Source organism: Octopus sinensis, linkage group LG21 (assembly GCF_006345805.1).
Source record: "Octopus sinensis linkage group LG21, ASM634580v1, whole genome shotgun sequence".
Lineage (NCBI taxonomy): Eukaryota > Metazoa > Mollusca > Cephalopoda > Octopoda > Octopodidae > Octopus > Octopus sinensis.
Genome location: NC_043017.1, coordinates 7,346,303 through 7,366,462, shown reverse-complemented (window position 1 = coordinate 7,366,462; position 20,160 = coordinate 7,346,303). Strand labels below are relative to the sequence as shown.

Below are 20,160 nucleotides of genomic sequence, written 5' to 3'. Positions count from 1 at the left end.
AAACACAGACACACACATATATACATATATACGACACACACACACACACACACACACATATATACATATATATGACGGGCTTCTTTCAGTTTCTGTCTACCAATTCCACTCACAAGGCTTTGGTTGGTCCGAGGCTATAGTAGAAGACACTTGCCCAAGGTGCCACGCAATGGGACTGAACCCAGAACCATGTGGGTGGTAAGCAAGCTACTTACCACACGGCCACTCCTGCGCCTATGTTCAATATGTTGAATAAAATCATAATTAAGTGATCCTCCAGTATTTTCTTTTACCCATAGACCCGGAACTTTTCAAACACCCCCTCGTAATTCCAATCTGAAGTTAGAACTCAGCATTAATCCCAGTGTGCTAATGATTCTGCCAGCTTGCTGACTTACAGGGCCAGTGATTTTGGGGGAGGGGTTAAATCGATTACATTCACCCCAGTACTCAACTGGTACTTATTTTATTGACCTCAAAAGGATGAAATGCAAAGTCGACTTTGGTGGAATTTGAACTCAGAATGCAAAATCAAACGAAATGCGTCTAAGCATTTTGCTTGGCATTCTAACAATTCTGTAGCTCACTGCATTGCTGAGGTGAAATATTATGCAAACACACCAACACTGGCCACCAAGCAGCAGTGGGGGGACAAATGCATACATACACATATATATATATATATATATATATATATATATACACACGCACGCGCACGGCCTCCTGCAGCCTCTGTCCACCAAATTCACTCCCAAGCCCTGACTGGCTCATGGTTATAGAAGACACTTGCCCAAGCAAGCACACTTGTAATTTATCAAACTTCAGTGGAAGCAAAATTTAAAGCCTTTGTCAAATATTAATTCCGACCTGCTAGAAATAGCAACCAAATATTCTTTTAAATCAATGTATGTCACTAAATAAAATCTGAAACTATATTGGAAACATCAGGTACAGGATGGCTGGAATGCTTTTGATATTATTAATTAACAGATTGGACTTAGGTGTGATGAATGGTGCTACAGCTGGGCCAGTTGAGCATGAAATATATTGTCAAACTTCGTAATGTGCTTATTTCAGAAGCACAGGTATAGAAACAAGGATCAAAGTGCTGTAAACTGTGAATTTCTACCTGACCGTAGCAGAAGCACAACCAATGGCAGAGCGTAAGAGAAGGGGTAACAACATCACCTGTGATCTTGTAGCGATGGAATCCATTGCATGACCCCGTTTATTTTAATTGCAATATATAGGAAAAAAAAAGAAAAAAACCGGGCAAGTTTACATAAAACTCACACATGTCATGTGACTGATGATTTTTAATTATTTAAACGAATGTAGAGTATTTATTATATATTGAGTAAGAGTTCAATATATGACCCTATTCAGCTCTTTCAACGGCCTCATTTAGTTCAACGATCAGATTTTACATATGCATATGTCCAACCCATACCAGCATGGAAAATGGACATATGACGATGATTATGATGATGATGATGATGGCACATTCGTATACATGTGTGTATATATACGTTTATATGAACGTGTCTATTTTAATACATAATAGTAGTACACATAGATACATACATATATATAACATAAATACATATATAGATACACACACATATATATACACATATACAGATACACACAGATATACATATATATACACACACATAGATACACACACACATATATATATACACATGCATATACACACACATAACATATATACACACATATATAAATACACACAGATACACACACACATACATGCATATACACACATATACATATAACATATATACACACGTATAGATACATACACACACACACACATAGAATATATACACAAATATACATGCACATACACATATATACACACATATATAGCATATGTATATGTCCGGTTGCTTGTGTGTGTATATGAATGTTACATCTGCATGTGTGGAGGTTGTGTACACATGCATGTACGTATGCATGTATGGCTAAGTACGCATGCATTTGTGTGCATATATGAGTGTGCATGCATTGTTGTGTGTGTATGAATGTAAACATGTAGAGTAATGTTACGTATGCATGCCTCTAAGCATGTATGTATGTATGTATGTATGATGTATGTATGTATGTATGTATGTATGCACTTAGATGCCTGGAAACGTGTGTGTGTGTGTTTGTGTTTATGTAACTCCACGTAGCAGTAAGGAAGCTATGTGGAGGGTCCTTAATATTCCGGTTTCTGGTCATCATCTGGTCTTCCTGTCATTTGACAGAGTCAACAAGAACCAGGCTGCTAGAGCAGCTTCACCTGCAGTAACCATGGTGATACACCTGATAAAGACCAAAGCAGTGCACAAATCTCTCTCTCTCTCTCTTTCTCCTTACCACCGTCTCTCTCTCTCTCTCTCTCTCTAGGTTTACCAACAAACTGTCTCTGATGGATTGAGTACTTTGGGGGTCTGGTTGAAAGAGGGAGGGAGGAGGGAGGAAGGTTGATATAGAATTTGATGGATGAGGGACTAATAAATTGATACCTGTCTTACCACCACCACCACCACGCACAACAGCATCATCATCATCATTATTATTATTACTATTATTAAGGCAATGAGATGGCAGAATTATTACAGCACCAGACGAAACACTTAGCGGAATTTCTCTGAGTTCTTTACGTTCTGAGTTCCAATGCCACCAAGGTCGACTGTGTCTCTCAATCCTTTCAGGGTCGATAAAATAGGTACCAGTTGAATATGATGATGATGATCATCATCATCATCATCGTTTAACGTCCGCTTTCCATGCTGGCATGGGTTGAACGGTGCAACTGGGGTCTGGGAAGCCAGAATGCTGCACCAGGCCAGTCAGATCTGGCAGTGTTTCTACAGCTGGATACCCTTCCTAACACCAACCACTCCGTGAGTGTAGTGGGTGCTTTTTATGTGCCAGACGAGGCTGCCAAACAGCCACGATCGGATGGTGCTTTTTATGTGCCACCAGCACAGGGACCAGACGAAGCTGGCAACGGCCACGGTCGGATGGTTCTCTTACGTGCCACCGGCACGGATGCCAGTCAGGCGGCGCTGGCTACGGCCATGTTCGGATGGTTCTCTTACGTGCCACCGGCACTGGTATCACAGCTACAAATTCCATTGATGTTGACAGATTACAATTTTGATTTTGATTTATGATGATGATATTAAATGCCCTGATGCAATACCAGGCAGTGACTCTCATGGCTTCTGATCTTAACTGATTCGAAGTGTTATGATATACATGTTTTGTCTTGTTAGCAAACATGGACAACAGCAGATATTCTGCTCAATACCACAGATTTGCTCGTCAGTTGTTTGACCTCAACCATTTGAGCACGTCCCTTAGTGGCTGACAATATGTGCATTTCTGATTACAAGCCAGAGCAGTGGTGGAGGGCATCATAGCCATGCGAGGAGAAGAATTCTATAGGTTTTGAATAATTCCCCCTTGGAAAAGTGTTTTGTTCATCATTCTTAAACAACCCTTATTTAGAAATCTTTTGAGCAGGATAAAGTACTTGAACTGAAGAGAAACCAAATTGGGCTCCACCTGCAAGGCCATGCGCTGTTTATCTTGATATAAGATCACCATGGTATGCACATATGGTTGTGGTACGTGTGCCTTGTGTACCCTTATCAGACGGGTAGTTATGAAGGGTATACTGGGCTTTGTACTTTTGTATCCAAGCATCACTTTGATGGGGTGTGCTGCTCTCTCACACAATAATGATGATATTAATATTTTCTCAATCAATGGCAGGATATAAGATTTACTATACTTCACCTCCATTCCAAAGAAGATATTCAGGAGAATATCCATATAGAAGTTCATTTACCATAATCTTACTTTTTTTGTTCTCCATTTGAAATTGTAGTTTCCCTCGTCTGTTGCCCTGGTGGCAATTATAAGAAATCGTTATCACCTCATTATCAACATCACTATTATTATCATCATTACCATCACCACCACAGCCACCACTGCTACTATCATCATCATCATTCCCACCATTATTACTACCACCATCATCACCACTGATATCATCATCAAGACACCACTACCATCATCATCACAATCATTATCATCTTAATAATTAAATTATATTACCATTATTATCATCATCATCACCATCATCCTCATAAGTAATTGTAGCAACAGCAGCAGTAGTAGTAGTGTCTCCACCACCACCACTCTTTCTGTGCTGTATTCTATTGTCTTCTGCTATAATTCTTTTCTTCTACTTCCCAGCCTTGACGCCAATTAAAGATACCATCATCATCAATATCAGCGTATTACCACCACCACCATCATCATTATCAACTCGTTACTATCACAACCTTCATCATCATCATCATAATCACTATAATTAACGTAATGGTAATCAGCATCACCATCATCTCTACCATCATTTCCAGCATCATTATCAACATCCTAATCAACACCACCTCAACCATCACCATCATCATCAGCATCATCCTCATTCCCATCATCACCATTATCATCATTAGCATCACTACAATCACCATCAACATCATCATCATCATCAAAGTATTGTTTATATGTTGTCTTCAGTTGTTTTCATTTCAGCTTATACTCTGTGTGTGTGTGTGCATGTATGTGTGCATGTATGTATGTGTGCATGTATGTATGTGTGCATGTATGTATGCAGTATGTGTGTGTGTGTGTGTGCATGAAACTGTGTATGTGACTGTGTGCACAATGTGTACATGTGTGTGTGCATGCATGTGCACGTGTGTGTGTGTCTTCATGCCCTCTCATCTATATGTATTATTTCTAGTGCAGGTGTACTAACAAGAATATAAATGCACACACACACACACACACACACGTTATGCAACATAGCACAGTTATTTCCTCTCTCTCCCTCTCTCTCTCTCTCTGCCCCTCTGCTGTAAAACTAACAAATAAAGCTGGACTATGTCTCACAGTCTTTTGCTTGGTGCAGTCCACTGGCAGAACCAGTAGCAAGACAGAAACAAACGGCAATGCAGCAGTATTCAGTTCCAGCCCTGTATACTGTTGTGCCACCACAAGGTCCAGTCTTTGTTGCAGCGTGGTGTGGTGGCTTATATGCTTCAATGACCCCCCCCCCCAAGAGCTTACCAGTGGAGTGCAAATTCCTAGTAGGGCCTCCATGCTGGACAGATAAAAGGATAGATGCGAAACTAATATGGACCGCATCTTTCCAGGTATAAAAATGGGTTCGCAAAGGGCCAACACCTCTATCTAGAAAACAAGTAAAATAACGTAAAGTATACTAGCCATCTCAATATGACTAACCACTAGGAGTGGGTGTTACTGTAGCTTTTTAGCCCCAGGAGATCATCGTCTCCAGCTGGCTTTAGGCACACTTTCTGTGCCCTTATGATATTTGCAAAGGGAGGTCATCCCCTCTCGTAAACCTAAGTGATACGCACGGACTGCAGTTTCGAGATTATTGTCTCTTGTCAACGCACGGTAATCATTAGTTTTCAATGAGGAGAGACCTGTTTGCGAATATCTATTTAATGTAAGCATTGTTGACAACTGAAAACTGATAAGACCAGGGAGAGGATGGTTTTCCTTCAGAGAAGACAGCTCAGAGTCAAGAACGGCAGAGAAAAGTTGTTTGTGGTCTATGCTTCATAGGGAGCGAAGGGTTTCAGTCAGCAAAACAAACACATGCTTTGAGTAAGAAGGAAAGGGGCAGGCACCATAGAAATGGTAAATGGTTTACAGCAGAAAGGCGGCGAGCTGGCAGAATCATTAGCACACCGGGCGTAATGCGTATCCGTATTTCGTCTGCCGCTACGTTCTGAGTTCCAATTCCGCCGAGGTCGACTTTGCCTTTCATCCTTTCGGGGTCGATAAATTAAGTACCAGTTACGCACTGGGGTCGATGTAATTGACTTAATCCCTTTGTTTGTCCCCTCTGTGTTTAGCCCCTTGTGGGTAGTAAATAAATAAGTTTACAGCAGAAAAGAAACAACTTTAACCCTTTTGTTACTGTATTTATATTGAGATGCTCTGAGTTTCTTTCAATTATGTTAAATATAACAAAAAACTTAGTAAAATAAGTTGATAAAGTTAGTACCAGTTGAGCACTAGGGGTCAATGTAATCGATTTAACCCCTCCCAGAAATTGTTGGCCTTGTGCTTAAATTTGAAACCATTATTACTATTATTATTATCATTTATTGTCATTGCACAGCTTCTAATGCTGGAGATGTACTACGGTGCCAACTGTTCACTACCAGTGAACTAAGGCAACACCCCTTATTTTTCCGGAGTATTTGAGCGGTTCCAAGCAGTGCTGTTTTCTGCAAGTGCTCCACCCTTATTGCAGCCCCTATTTGTTCTATGTACTTCTCAAGACTTTTATTTACGGTTTCCAACCTGCAGAATCGTCGTCATTATTATTAATTATTATAAAAAGAATTAATTATTATTATTATTATTTGCCAGCGGTGAGCTGGCAAAATCGTTACAACACTGGGTGAAACACTAAGCAACATTTCGTCCACCTTAACATTCTAAGCTCAAATTCTGCCAAGGTTGACTTTGCCTTTCATCCTCTCGGGATTGATAAGTTAAGTACCAGTGATATGCCAGGGTCGATGTAATCAGCAAGTCCCCTCCCCCAAACTTTGAAGCCTTATAAGCCTGTAGTAGAAAGTATCTGTTCAACACATGCCAGCATGGATAACGGACGTTAACTGATGATGATTATTATTATCATTATTATTATTAGTATTATCATCATCATCATTATTATTATTATTATTATTAAGGTGGTGAACTAGCGGAATCGTTAGCACACTGGGCAAAATACTTAACAGCATTTTGTCTGCCTTTAGTTCTGAGTTCAAATTCCACTGAGGTTGACTTTGCCTTTCATCCTTTTGGGATAGATAAATTAAGTACCAGTGAAACACTGGGGTCAATGTCATCTAGCCCCCTCCCAACAAATTTCAGGACTTGTGCCTTTAGTAGAAAGGATTATTATTATTATTATTGGTAGTAGCAGCAGCAGCAGCAGTATAAAGGAGGAGTATTTCTCTGACAAATAAATATATATGGCATGGCTGTTATCATTTTGTCTCAAGTGAAGGGCATGGTTGTTACAATTTCCATTAAGACCCAGAGCTTCCTCCCTTCTGGAAGCATCTTTGGCTCAAAGTGTCTCTGGAGAAGTCAACAGAACCCATGCTAAACATCTCTGCTATGGCACCATAGCGAAACTACACAGGATAGAGATGGAGGAGGAGAATGAAGGGGGGATGAGGCAAAGAGGAAGAAGGAAGAAATGGTAAACAGTAGGAGGAGAGAGAGAAGGGTGGAGGGCTGAGAAAGAGCCTGGTGCATCTGGGTTAGTGGTTCCCCAACCTTATTACAGCGTTTACTGTGACCTCAACATGAATACAGAGGCCATTATTCGTGGTCAGTAAAATTAGACAACAATGTCGAAACTGTACTTTTATTAAACATAAACACACATACACACACATATATATGCACACATGCATACATAGACATACATATATACATACATGTACATGCTAACATACATGCACGTATATACATACACACACATGCACGTATTATACACACAAACACACAACACACATATATATACACACACACACAATATAGATCTATATACACACACACACACACACAATATACTGAATGCATACATAGACAATACATAATACATACAGTACATGCTAACATACATGCACGTATATACATACAACACATGCACGTATATACACACACACACATATATATTATAATATATATATATACACACACACATTACACACACACACACAATGTATGCACATAGAAATATATGCACATAGACATACATATTACATACGTGAAGCACATATATACAACATTACACATATATATAATATTATATATACATACACACACATGCCGTTATCAACACACACACACATATATATATATATATATATACACACACAACACACACACACTATATATGCACATGCAGACATAGACATATATATATTACGTGTACATGCACATATATACACACATACACATATATATAATATTATATAATTACATACACACACATGCCACGTATATCTACACCCACACCACACATATATATTATATATATACACACACATACACACACACATATATATGCACATGCATACATAGACATACATATATACATACGTGTACATGCACATATATACACACAAACACACACATGCACATATATACACATACACACAAGCACACACATGCACGTATACACACATACACACACAAACATGCTATATACGCATAACTAATAGTTAATGCATACATACCTAAGTATGCACCTATTTTTTTGCATACACATAAGCTAATATTTGTATACATTCAAATTAGCAAGTGTATATACATATATGAATACGTACGTACATACTGGTATGTGTATACATGCATATTTGTACATGTATAAACACACATTAGTATGTATATACATGCATACTTACTAGTACATACATACATATTAATTTGTGCAGATACAAACCTACAAGCATGTACATTTATACATAGTAGTAAATGTATACTCACATACTAGTATGTTTATACATACATTCTAGTATGTACACACACACATACAAACCCAAAATAGACTCAGGAAAAAATATCAAACAATTTGATACAAACATCAATTGCAAAATGGCTAAAGAATTTATGACCAACTAAGATCTTATGTTAGAACAATGTTTCTCATCTATTTTTAACCTATGAACCCCTCTGATTCCTATTTTGACTTGGGTGGACCCCCATAACCATTTGATATATTAAAAGCCCCATTATATTTTTATAATAAATATTATTTGGAATGTATAAAAGAAAAGTTGTTAATATATTTTGTGTATTGTGGAAGTGTAACCAATTTATTCCAAATAGATTTTAGCAACAAAATCTTATATGGGACCGCTAAGGGTCATACAGACCTCAGTTGAGAACCACTGATCTATAGAGACCCTTTTGTTTCCAATTTTATTTCGATGGACCCTTATAGCCATTCAATGTTTTTAAGAAATTGTTTTATATTTTTAGAATTATATAAATTATTAGAAATTGTATTAAAGAATTGTTAAAATTTTGTGTATTGCAGAAGTAAAACTAATTTATTGCAGATAAATTTTAACAACAAAATCTTGCAAGGACCCCAATGGCTACATGGACCTTGATTGGGAACCACTGAATAATATGGACCCTTACAGTCATTCAATGTTTAAAGAAATCCTTTTATATTTTTAAAATTATATAAATTATCAGAAATTGTATTAACCCTTTCGTTACCAACCTGGCTGAAACCGGCTCTGGCTCTGAGTAGAAATGTCTTGTTTTCATAAGTTTTGAATTAAAATCTTCCACCAAACCTTAGTCACAGTTTATGTTCCTAACACTAGCTTAATGATAATGAAGTTATTTTACTAAATTCTTTGTTATATTTAAAGTAATTGAAAGAAACACAGAGCATCTCAACAGAAATACACTAACGAAAGGGTTAATGAATTGTCAAAATATTTTATGTATCATTGAAATGTAACCAATTTATCGCAGACAAATTTTAACAACAACATCTTGTATGAGACCCCTAAGGGGTATATGTACCCCAGTTGAGTACCACTATGTTAAACAATCCAAAATCTACAGGAAAAGCTGATGGAACATACTCACAGGTTAACTAATTTCTCTTGAAGATGAACAACAAGCAGTAAATGAAAAGGCTTTTATTATTGTAAAACATTGCAAGGCCACAGAGACAATTAACAACCATAAATTTATATTAAGCGCCCAAGTGGTACAGCACAGCATGAAATGTTGTAACTTCAAGGTTATTAAGTGTTGCGCACCCCCAGGATGGTCTAGAATCATGCTGGCAGTGATGGTGATGGTGGGGGATCTGTAATGTAAATAAACAGTACAACCAAGATAAAATATGGTTTTACATAAGATACGGAGTGAGTATTTATCCAGAAAATGTGACAGGCGTAGGAGTGGCTGTGTGGTAAGTAGCTTGCTTACAAACCACGTGGTTCCGGGTTCAGTCCCACTGCGTGGCATCTTGGGCAAGTGTCTTCTGCTATAGCCTCGGGCCGACCAATGCCTTGTGAGTGGATTTGGTAGACGGAAACTGAAAGAAGCCTGTCGTATATATATATCCATGCTAGCATGGAGAACGGACGTTAAACGATGATGATGATGTATGTATATATATGTATGTGTGTGTATATATTTGTGTGTCTATGTTTGTCCCCCCACCATCTCTTGACAACTGATGCTGGTGTGTTTACGTCCCTGTCACTTAGCGGTTCGGCAAAAAGAGACCGATAGAATAAGTACTGGGCTTACAAAGAATAAGTACCGGGGTCGATTTGCTTGACTAAAGGTGGTGCTCCAGCATGGCCGCAGTCAAATGACTGAAACAAGTAAAAGAGTAAAAGAGAGAGTATCACAAGCGAAAACTCTCTCATTGGTTGTTTTAACTCTTTAGCATTCAAACCAGCCAAATCCAGCCCCAAATGGTCAATATATGTTTTATGTTCAAACTGGCCATATCCAGCCTCTCACACCTACCCTACAATGTCATTCTGGAAATAAACAATCACACCATCAAAGTCTTGAAGTTACAAGATAAAGCATGATTAATTCAAAACAACGTGAATGAATAAGCATTGGATTTGACAGAGAAACCTGGAAGACAAAGAGTTAAAACTAGAGACAGATGGACAAACAGACAGACTTGATAGTTTCTTATTAGTATAGAAAGCTAATGTTTTACGGGGAAGCTCTTATTCAACTTCTTGATAAGAAAGAAAGTGAAAAAGAAGGTGGGAGGGAGGGAAGGCGAAGATGAAAGCAAGAAGAAAGGAAAGAAAAGAGAGAAAGAAAGAGAGAAAGATGGAAAGTATGATACAAACGAGAAGGAAGGAAGGAAAGAAACAAGAGAGAAAGATGGAAAGAAAGAGAGAAAGAAAGGAAGAGATAAAAGAAAGAAGGAAAGAAACCAGGTTAGCTGGAGTTTGCTGTGCCACTTCCACCACCACCACCACCAGGTCAGGTCCAGAAAGCCATGACTGTTTAGAGGAGGCAACAACAACCAGCACCATGACCACAACTCTCAGCATCACCACTAACTACTACCACACTAACACGACTACCAACACCACTGCTACCATCACCACAACCAGCACCGACACTACCATCATCATCGTCATCATCATCACCACCACCACTACCACCACCATTACTACTACCGCTACAACCATCATCACCACCACCACTACCACCACCACCACCATTACTACTACTGTTACAACCATCATCACCACCACCATTACTACTACTGCTACAATCATCATCATTACCACCACCACCACCATGATGATACTCATCGCCACTACCACCACTATCTCCACTGTCACTGCAACCATTCCCACCACCACCATCATCATCATCATCTCCAATATATATATATTTCACTAGATATTTGACCAAATTCTTCCAAAACTATCGATTATATCGAAAAATAAAAAAATAAAATAATGATAATAATAATAATAATAATGTAACTGAAGCACCAGAGACAGTCAATTTGTCTTAAAATACACGAGGCAGTGATTAAATTACTAAATATTTTTTTCTATTTCAAACATTTTAGATTTAATAGATTAAAAAAAAAACAACTACAACAACAACAGCAACAAACAGTGTCTCATTTAAAATGTACACAACAAAAATGGTTGCAGCATATCTGGTTCTGCAGTGCACAGAATACAATGGCATCGGTCCCAAAATAATGCACAGAAAATATGCACCAGAAAACCGGTCTGTTGCATTCTCTGCAAAATTGACAACGTATGAACGGCAATGAGGAAGCCTGTACGTGGCTGTTCGAGGTGCACGAAATAGCAGTCAAATATGTCTCGACTCAAAAAACCAATGTTGGGTGCAGACATAGTTATGTGGTTGAGAATCATAATCTCGCTTTGCAAACACTTGGATTTTGGGTTCAGTCTCACTGCTCGGCACCTTGGGCAAGTGTTTTCTACTCTACCACAGCAGCTCCAAGCCAACCACTACTTTCTGAATGAATTTAATAGACAGCAACTGCATAAAGTTCATTGTGTATATGTATGTGTGTGTGTATATATATATATATATATATATTTCTTTACTACCCACTAGGGGTTAAACACAGAGGAGACAAACAAGGACAGACAAAGGGATTAAGTCGATTACATTAACCCCAGTGCGTAACTGGTACTTAATTTATCGACCCCGGAAGGATGAAACGCAAAGTCGACCTTGGCGGAATTTGAACTCAGAACGTAACGGCAGACGAAATACGGCAACGCATTTCGCCCGGCGTGCTAACGTTTCATATATATATGTGTGTGTGTGTGTGAGTGTATATGTTTGTGTGTGTTCAAGGAAGGGCAAAAGTAGGCATAACGTTGCTTAACACGTGAGCGAAATTCTTATTCTAGGAAAGAAATAGAAGAATGAAAACATTTCACGCAGATTAAGCAACTGGATGCCTACTTTTGCCCACACCTGTGTGTGCATGTGTGTGAGTGTGTGTGTGTGGAGAGAGAGGAAGAGAGAGAAAGAGAGAGAGAGAGAGTGAGAAGGAGAGTGTGAGAGATCAAGATAGCCATGACCTTTTCAAATAGTACTTTTATAATCACTCTGTTAATTAAAAAACACAGTGCTGATGATGACAATAAGAAGAGCAAGATCAGAATATTAACAGAAAGCGCAATGGTTGCCTTTATGTTGACAATGAACAATATTCTGTGTTTGTGTGTGTGTGGTGTGTGTGTGTGTGTGTTGTTGTTTTGGGACTACACCTATACAGGGGCAGAGCCTTGAAATGTTTAGTTGGGTCAAATCAAACCCAGTGTTTATTTTAAGCCTGGAATTTTATTCCATCAGTTTCTTATTGGCAAACTGCTAAGTTATGAGGTTGCAAACATAGCAAGAACAAGCAGGAAGCAGAGAGAAACAAACACACAGATGCATACACATGTGTGCACAGACACACACACACATTCAGCATGCCCCAGCATGGACAGAATCCCAAGAATGAGTGTGTGTGTATATATATATATATATATATATATATACACACACGTGTGTGTGTGTGAGTGTGTTAACATGTTTGTATGTGTGCATATATGTTTCTTTGTGTATATGTGTGTGCGTGTATAAGGCAACAAAAGAATGAAAGAGACCTCGATATTATGTAAATAGAGGAATTTATCTTTAAATATATGTGACAATTATTTGGCAGCCATGATAAAACTCCCAGTTTTGGCTGTCAGGGCGGAAACCCACACCAGCATCTCTTCAGTTATGGGTCCATCGAAAAAAATGCCTATACATATATATATATATATGTATACCATGGAAAGCGGATGCTAAACGATGATGATGATGATGATGATATATATATATATATATATATATATATATATATATATACAAGCAAGAAAAGAGAGAGAAAGAGTGAGAGAGATCAGTTTTCTGATTTTAGAAGAGTTAACTATTTTGGTATTGCCAAATTCAATAAAACAACCCAAAAGAACTATTTGGCAAAAATACCAAAAATATACTAAAAAGAAAAAAAAGAAAAAAAAAATCAATAAAGTAGGTTAAATTGGTGACCACAAATAGTATGTAAGTGATTTCTTGAAGTAGGTAGATGTGAGAGAGAGAGAGAGAGAACTAGGAAGATAGCAATAACTGCGTGATGGAGATGACCAAATATCTAATAGACATAACAGCATTTATTAGATTAAGTCAAAGAAGGAAAAAAGAGCCCGAGACAAGATAACAATGAATGTATCAGCTTGCTTGGTTGTTGTATCTACAGTATAACTAATAAAATAGCTTCATCACAACAACCACCACCATCATGATCATCATGATCATCATCACTACAGCAACCACCATCATTGTCATCACTGCTGCTGCAGCCACCACCACCACCACTATTAGTGCCATTACTGTGACTATAAACGTTATAACTACCGTCATTGTCGTCATCATTTACATCTGTTTTTCCAAATTGGCATGGGTTCAACTGAAGGAGTCACAGAGTGTCCCCTTCCCCCATCTGTTGTGGTTTTTTTAGGGACCAGGTATATACAGCAACATTTGCACTCAACACACACACACACACACACACGCACGCACACAGCCTTCTGGCTCACCAGTCCTCAGTCAAACCGTCCAACCCATGCCAGCATGGAAAGTGGACGTTAAACGACGATTATGATGATGATATATATATACTTTGATTAGAGGTTGTGTTAACCTCAAGAAGGGAAGGTTTCACCCAAGGAAATACTGGTTCGATACCTAGTATTTTGGAGGAATTAATTTCCTTAAAATAATAGGTATATATATATATAGTATATATATATATATAATAATGAATCCATAAACACATATAAAACATCCAAGGGTATATTTTTTTCCCTCTGAAGATATTGTGCTCAGGTCATATAAATATAATATTTACCAAGTATTAATTGAAACAGCTGTAAGGGACGATGATTAATTTGGTGTTAATAATAAACACTTATTAACTTCCCAATCTCCATTTTCTTTTCCTTCTTTTATACGAATAAATAAATAATATATATATATATATATATATATATATATATATATAATATATTGTTATATTTCGGAATGGTCATTTTGCCAGTTTAGCCAATAAAAACACACACACTATATATTTGGTGTTATTTTGCTTCAGTGTTATTTATTTTTTACATTAATCTTAATCTTATTTCGGCTAAACTGGCAAAATGACCATATTTCGAAATATAACAATATCTGTTTCAACACACGACTTCACATAAAAAATCTTGCACCACAAATATATATATATATATATCAGCTGTTTTCAAATAAATTCCACTTACTATCTATAAGCATGAAGAACTCATTCTTTAGTTTGTAACCTAAAACACGCTCGTGTGTGTATATGTATGTTTGTGCGTGAGAATAAATAGTTATTCATTTAAAAAGTGCTTAACAGAAACGTGATTAAATGAGAGTACAAAAGAAAATATAAATGATACGTAAAAATATCCAGATAACATGACTGGTGGCTCTTAAATGTTTACAGTTTGAGCTGGAACGTTTAAAGCTTTCAGCTAAACATTTCAAGAAGAATGTATATATCACGATAATATCTGCTTGTATAGAATGCTTCATATACACGAAGGTGTATAGGTGCAGGCATGGCTGTGTGGTAAGAAGCTTGCTTCCCAACCACATGGTTCCGGGTTCAGTCCCACTGCATGGCACCTTGGGCAAGTGTCTTGTACTATAGTCTTGGGTCAACCAAAGCCTTGTGAGTGGATCTGGTAGATGGAAACTGAAAGAAGCCCATCATGTATATATATATATATATATATATATGTAAGTATGTATGTATGTATGTATGTGTGTCTTGGTGTCTGTGTTTGTCCTCCCACCATTGCTTGACAACCGATGTTGGTGTGTTTGCATCCCTGTAACTTAGCAGTTCGGCAAAAGGGACAGATAAAATAAGTACCAGGCTTACAAAGAAAATGGCCTGGAATCGATATACTCGACTAAAGATGGTGCTCCAGCATGGCTGCAGTCAAACGACTGAAACAAATAATAAAAGACCAAAATAATCCAGGTGGTTAGCAACAATTTGAAACCAACAAGGAAATAATTCACCGTCACTAAGAGCGACAAGGGTGCAGTGTAATACATGTGTTTATATTACAAATGAGATGTTGACTATGTAAGCCACGCCATGGAATTATCTACCAATGGCAGTAGTAACCCCAAATAAGAACTGACACAGACTATTATGACTCATCCGATCCATGCCATCACGGAAGAATAGACATACCAATTATGAGGATGATGATTATCGGTATTTACTGATATATATATATACATACATGTATGTGTATATATGTACACACACATACATATATACATACACACACACATGTACACACACACACATCTTCCAAATCAACAAGTTAGACTGAAACCAGCTGGAAGAGCGAAGTAATTACATAAAAAACTTTGCTAATTGACCAAAGTCATCTGTATTGATTCGGATTACTTAAGAAGTGGGGGAGGCAACAGTGGTGGTGGTGGGGGTGGTGATACTAATTTCATTAGTGAAAGTGGTGGGGGTGGTATTGGCAGCAGAGAGGCGGTGGTGATAGAACTTGTTGAATGAAGCAGGAATATTACTTAAAAGCACCTCAAAGATCCACCATGTAACCGATACAAACTCTGTAAATCTGTTTACAACAACAGCAACAACAATAATTCTTCAAAATTCCACAGAATGGTCTAAGGTCTGAGCTAAGCAAATGGGAGATGATATAAACAAAGTGCAATAGTAATTCTTCAAGTTAAGATAATACAAGGAAAGTATATACATATATATATATACATGCATATACATAAACATATATATATACATAAACATATATGAGTGAGTGTCTGTATGTTTCTTTTGGGGTATACATTTGCATGCAAGTGTATCCACACGTTTCTAGATATACATATAAGATAAAAAAAGTATTTATATATGTAACTTTCTTTTGTTTGTGTGTGCATACATATACTTCCATCCACCCGTTATATATATATATATATATATATATATATATATATATGTATACATGTATGTATGTATCCATTTTTTTCCTACCTTTAACTTGTTTCAGTCATTAGAATGCAGCCATATATATATATATATATATATATATTCAGTGGCACATAAAAAGCACCAATCCGATCGTGGCCGTTTGCCAGCCTCTCCTGGCACCTGTGCCAGTGGCACGTAAAAGGCACCCACTACACTAGCAGAGTGGTTGGCATTAGGAAGGGCATCCAGCTGTAGAAACACTGCCAGATCAGACTGGAGCCTGGTGCAGCCTTCTGGCTTCCCAGATCCCTGGTCGAACCGTCCAACCCATGCCAGCATGGAAAACGGACATTAAACGATGATGAAATATATATTTTATATGCTTGAAAGGCATATAGATGCAGAAAGTCTGATCAATGAATTGCTTTTTGACCCATGCAAGTACAGAAAAGTGAATGCTGAATGAACAAAGCAATGAAGATGATTTTACAGCAGACAGTTTTGTCCTAAATTTGTGCATCTATGTGAGTTTCAGCGAATGAGTATCCATATGTTTGTGTGTGAGTGTGATTAAACACACGTGTGGGCGCACACGTGTGTTTTATAATCATCATCACCTGTATTCCATACTGGCACGGGTTAAATGGGCAAAATGGTTCAACAGGAGCTGGTATGGTAGGGAACTGCACCAGACCCCCATTGTCAGCTTTGGTATGGTCTCAGTAGCTGAATTCCTTTCCTAATGGCAACTACTTAACAAAATGTACTGGGTGCTTTTTACATGATACTAGCACCAAGTTAGGCTGCCAGGTTAACTTGCAAGACAAGACCCCCTGCTCAAATGAGCAGGGTGTTGTAGTAGTAGTAGTAGTAGTAGTAGCAGCAGCAGCAGCAACAGTAGTAGCAGTAGTAGTAGTAGTAGTAGTAGCAGCAGCAGCAGCAGTAGCAGCAGTAGTAGTAGTAGTAGTATTCTTCAGGTCACTGCTAGGAAGTGAACTCGGAATCTTGGGGCTAGTGAATTTTGAGCCAGGTGATGAGAGGTTAAAATATGACAGAGGGACAGAAACAGGTGTCTTGCTGTAGAGAAGATACATGGCTACCCCAAATGTTTATTTGCATATGTTTATCTGTTTGTTTTTGCCATCAAGGCCACATCTTTGCTGAAACACTCCCTTCAAATTTGTACATGATTGTGTAATTCATGCACCTGTATATGTAAATTTGTGTTTACCTATTTTTATGTAAATGTTGGTGAATGTGTTAGTGTGTGTCTATGCTTTGTGCTTCACCATACATACACAGTACAATAAAACTGTGAAAAAATAGCTCTTATTTTCCTTGGGAAATGTGCCAAAATATAATTTGTTGTTTTTTTTTTAAATAAAAAAAAAATGGAACAAAAAAACAAAAACAAAATCACTTGAAAGGTAGATGTGAAAATAAATGCTCAAACATATATAAATATATACAACATATGTTATATAACACGAAAATAAACATAATACATTCAGCATAAACATACATAAACATATAAATAAATATATATAAATATATAAATATGTAAATATATAACAATAAACATATTTATAGACCTGTACACAAATGTGTGGTTAAGAAGCTCATTGTGCAACTGTCTGGCCTCTGGTTCAGTCCCACTGTGCAGCACCTTAGGCAAGTGTCTTCTACGATGGGCCGAGGATGACCAATGCCTTGAGAGTGAGTTTGGCAGACGGAAATTGTGAGGAAGCTTGTTATGTGTGTGTGTGTGTGTGTGTGTGTGTGTGTGTGTGTGTGTTTCCCCACCAACACCATCACCACCACTACCATTGCTTGGTAATTGGTGTTAGCATGTTTATGTCCCTGTAACTTAGCAGTTCGGCAAAACAGACTAATATAATAAGTACTAGGGTTGATTTGTTCAACTAAACCCCTGAATGTAGTGCACCAGCATGGACACAGTCCAGTGGATGAAGCAAGTAAAAGAAATAGCTATACACACACACACACATACACACACACACACACAAACAAACAGCTACAGAAGCATGTAACTACATAAAGATATAAATGTATATATGGCAGTGAAACATGGGCTGTGACAGTCGAGGACATGCATAGGCCTTGAAAGAAATGAAGCTAGGATGTTTTGCTGGATGTGCAATGTCAGTGTGCATGCTCGACAGAGTGTAAGCATCTTGAGAGAAAATTTAGGCATAAGAGGAATCAGATGCGATGCATATGGATGAGGACAGCAGTGTAAAGAAGTGCCGATTCTTAACTGTGGAGAGAACCTGTGGAAGAGGTAGACCCAGGAAGACATGAGATGAGGTGGTGAAGCATGATCTTTGAACTTTGGGTGACACAGAGGCAATGACTAGTGACCGAGACCTTTGGTGATATTCTGTGCTTGAGAAGATCCTTCAAGCCAAGTAAAACCGCAGTCGTGGCAGATACCAGTGACACACAAATGGCACCTGCATCAGAGGAATGTAAAAGCACCTTTCGAGCGTTGGGCCTCATGGAGGCAAGGACTGAGACCATTTGGCATTATTCAGTGCTTGAGAAGAAAACTCATCAGGCCAAGTAAAGATGCTGTCATGGCAGATACCAGTATCGACCCTCAAAGGATGAAAGATAAAGTTGACCTCAGCATATTTTGAGCTCAGAATGTAGCATGTGTGTAATGAGAACAGTCATTTTAAAAATGTGTTTGTGATAAAATATCTTTGTTTATGAACTATATATCTTGTGTCGAGGTGAATAGACATGTGAGTCACACGTGGGAGATTGCATGTGGAGCTGCAGAGAAGACATGTGTCTTTGACCAAAGCCTGGCAGGAACTGAGAGTTTCTACAGTGTAGCTCAGAACAAGGCTACTGTATCAAAGTGAAGCAAGACGCCTCATGAATATATTCATCTGCTGTGCAGGTTGACTCACATATTTCTATATAACATTTAGCTCTGCTACAGATGAAATACCACCAAACATTTCGCCCGGCATGCTAACAATTCTGCCAGCTTACCAACTTATCATTCAGGAAAAATACCATTTGCAAATTCTGGCACAAGGCAAATAATTTCAGGTGTAGGGGCTATCCAAATATTAATTTCTGGGGTAGGGGCTAGTTGATTATATCACATCACTGTCCATCTCGTACTTATTTTATCAACCCCGAAAGGATGAAATGCAAAGTCAACCTTGGTGGTATTTGAACTCAGATCTTAAAGACAGACAAAATTCCCCTAAATACCAAGTTGAGGAAAAAGTTTGTGTGCCGTGTTAAAATCATGATTTCTTATGCAAGAATTTATACAAAATCAACAACTTTTCTTCAAAATAAAGACCATGATTTCCCATGACCATTCTGCCAATGATCTGCAAGCCTCCGGGTTTAGTCAAAGTATCAACCCTTTGGCT

General features: G+C 38.0%; 1 protein-coding gene across 3 annotated transcripts in view; it reads right to left on the bottom strand.

The window, feature by feature from the left end:
- LOC115222850 (G protein-activated inward rectifier potassium channel 3) overlaps nt 1-20,160 on the bottom strand; it is a 305,798-nt gene that overhangs the window by 184,526 nt on the left and 101,112 nt on the right. The window lies entirely within an intron of this gene.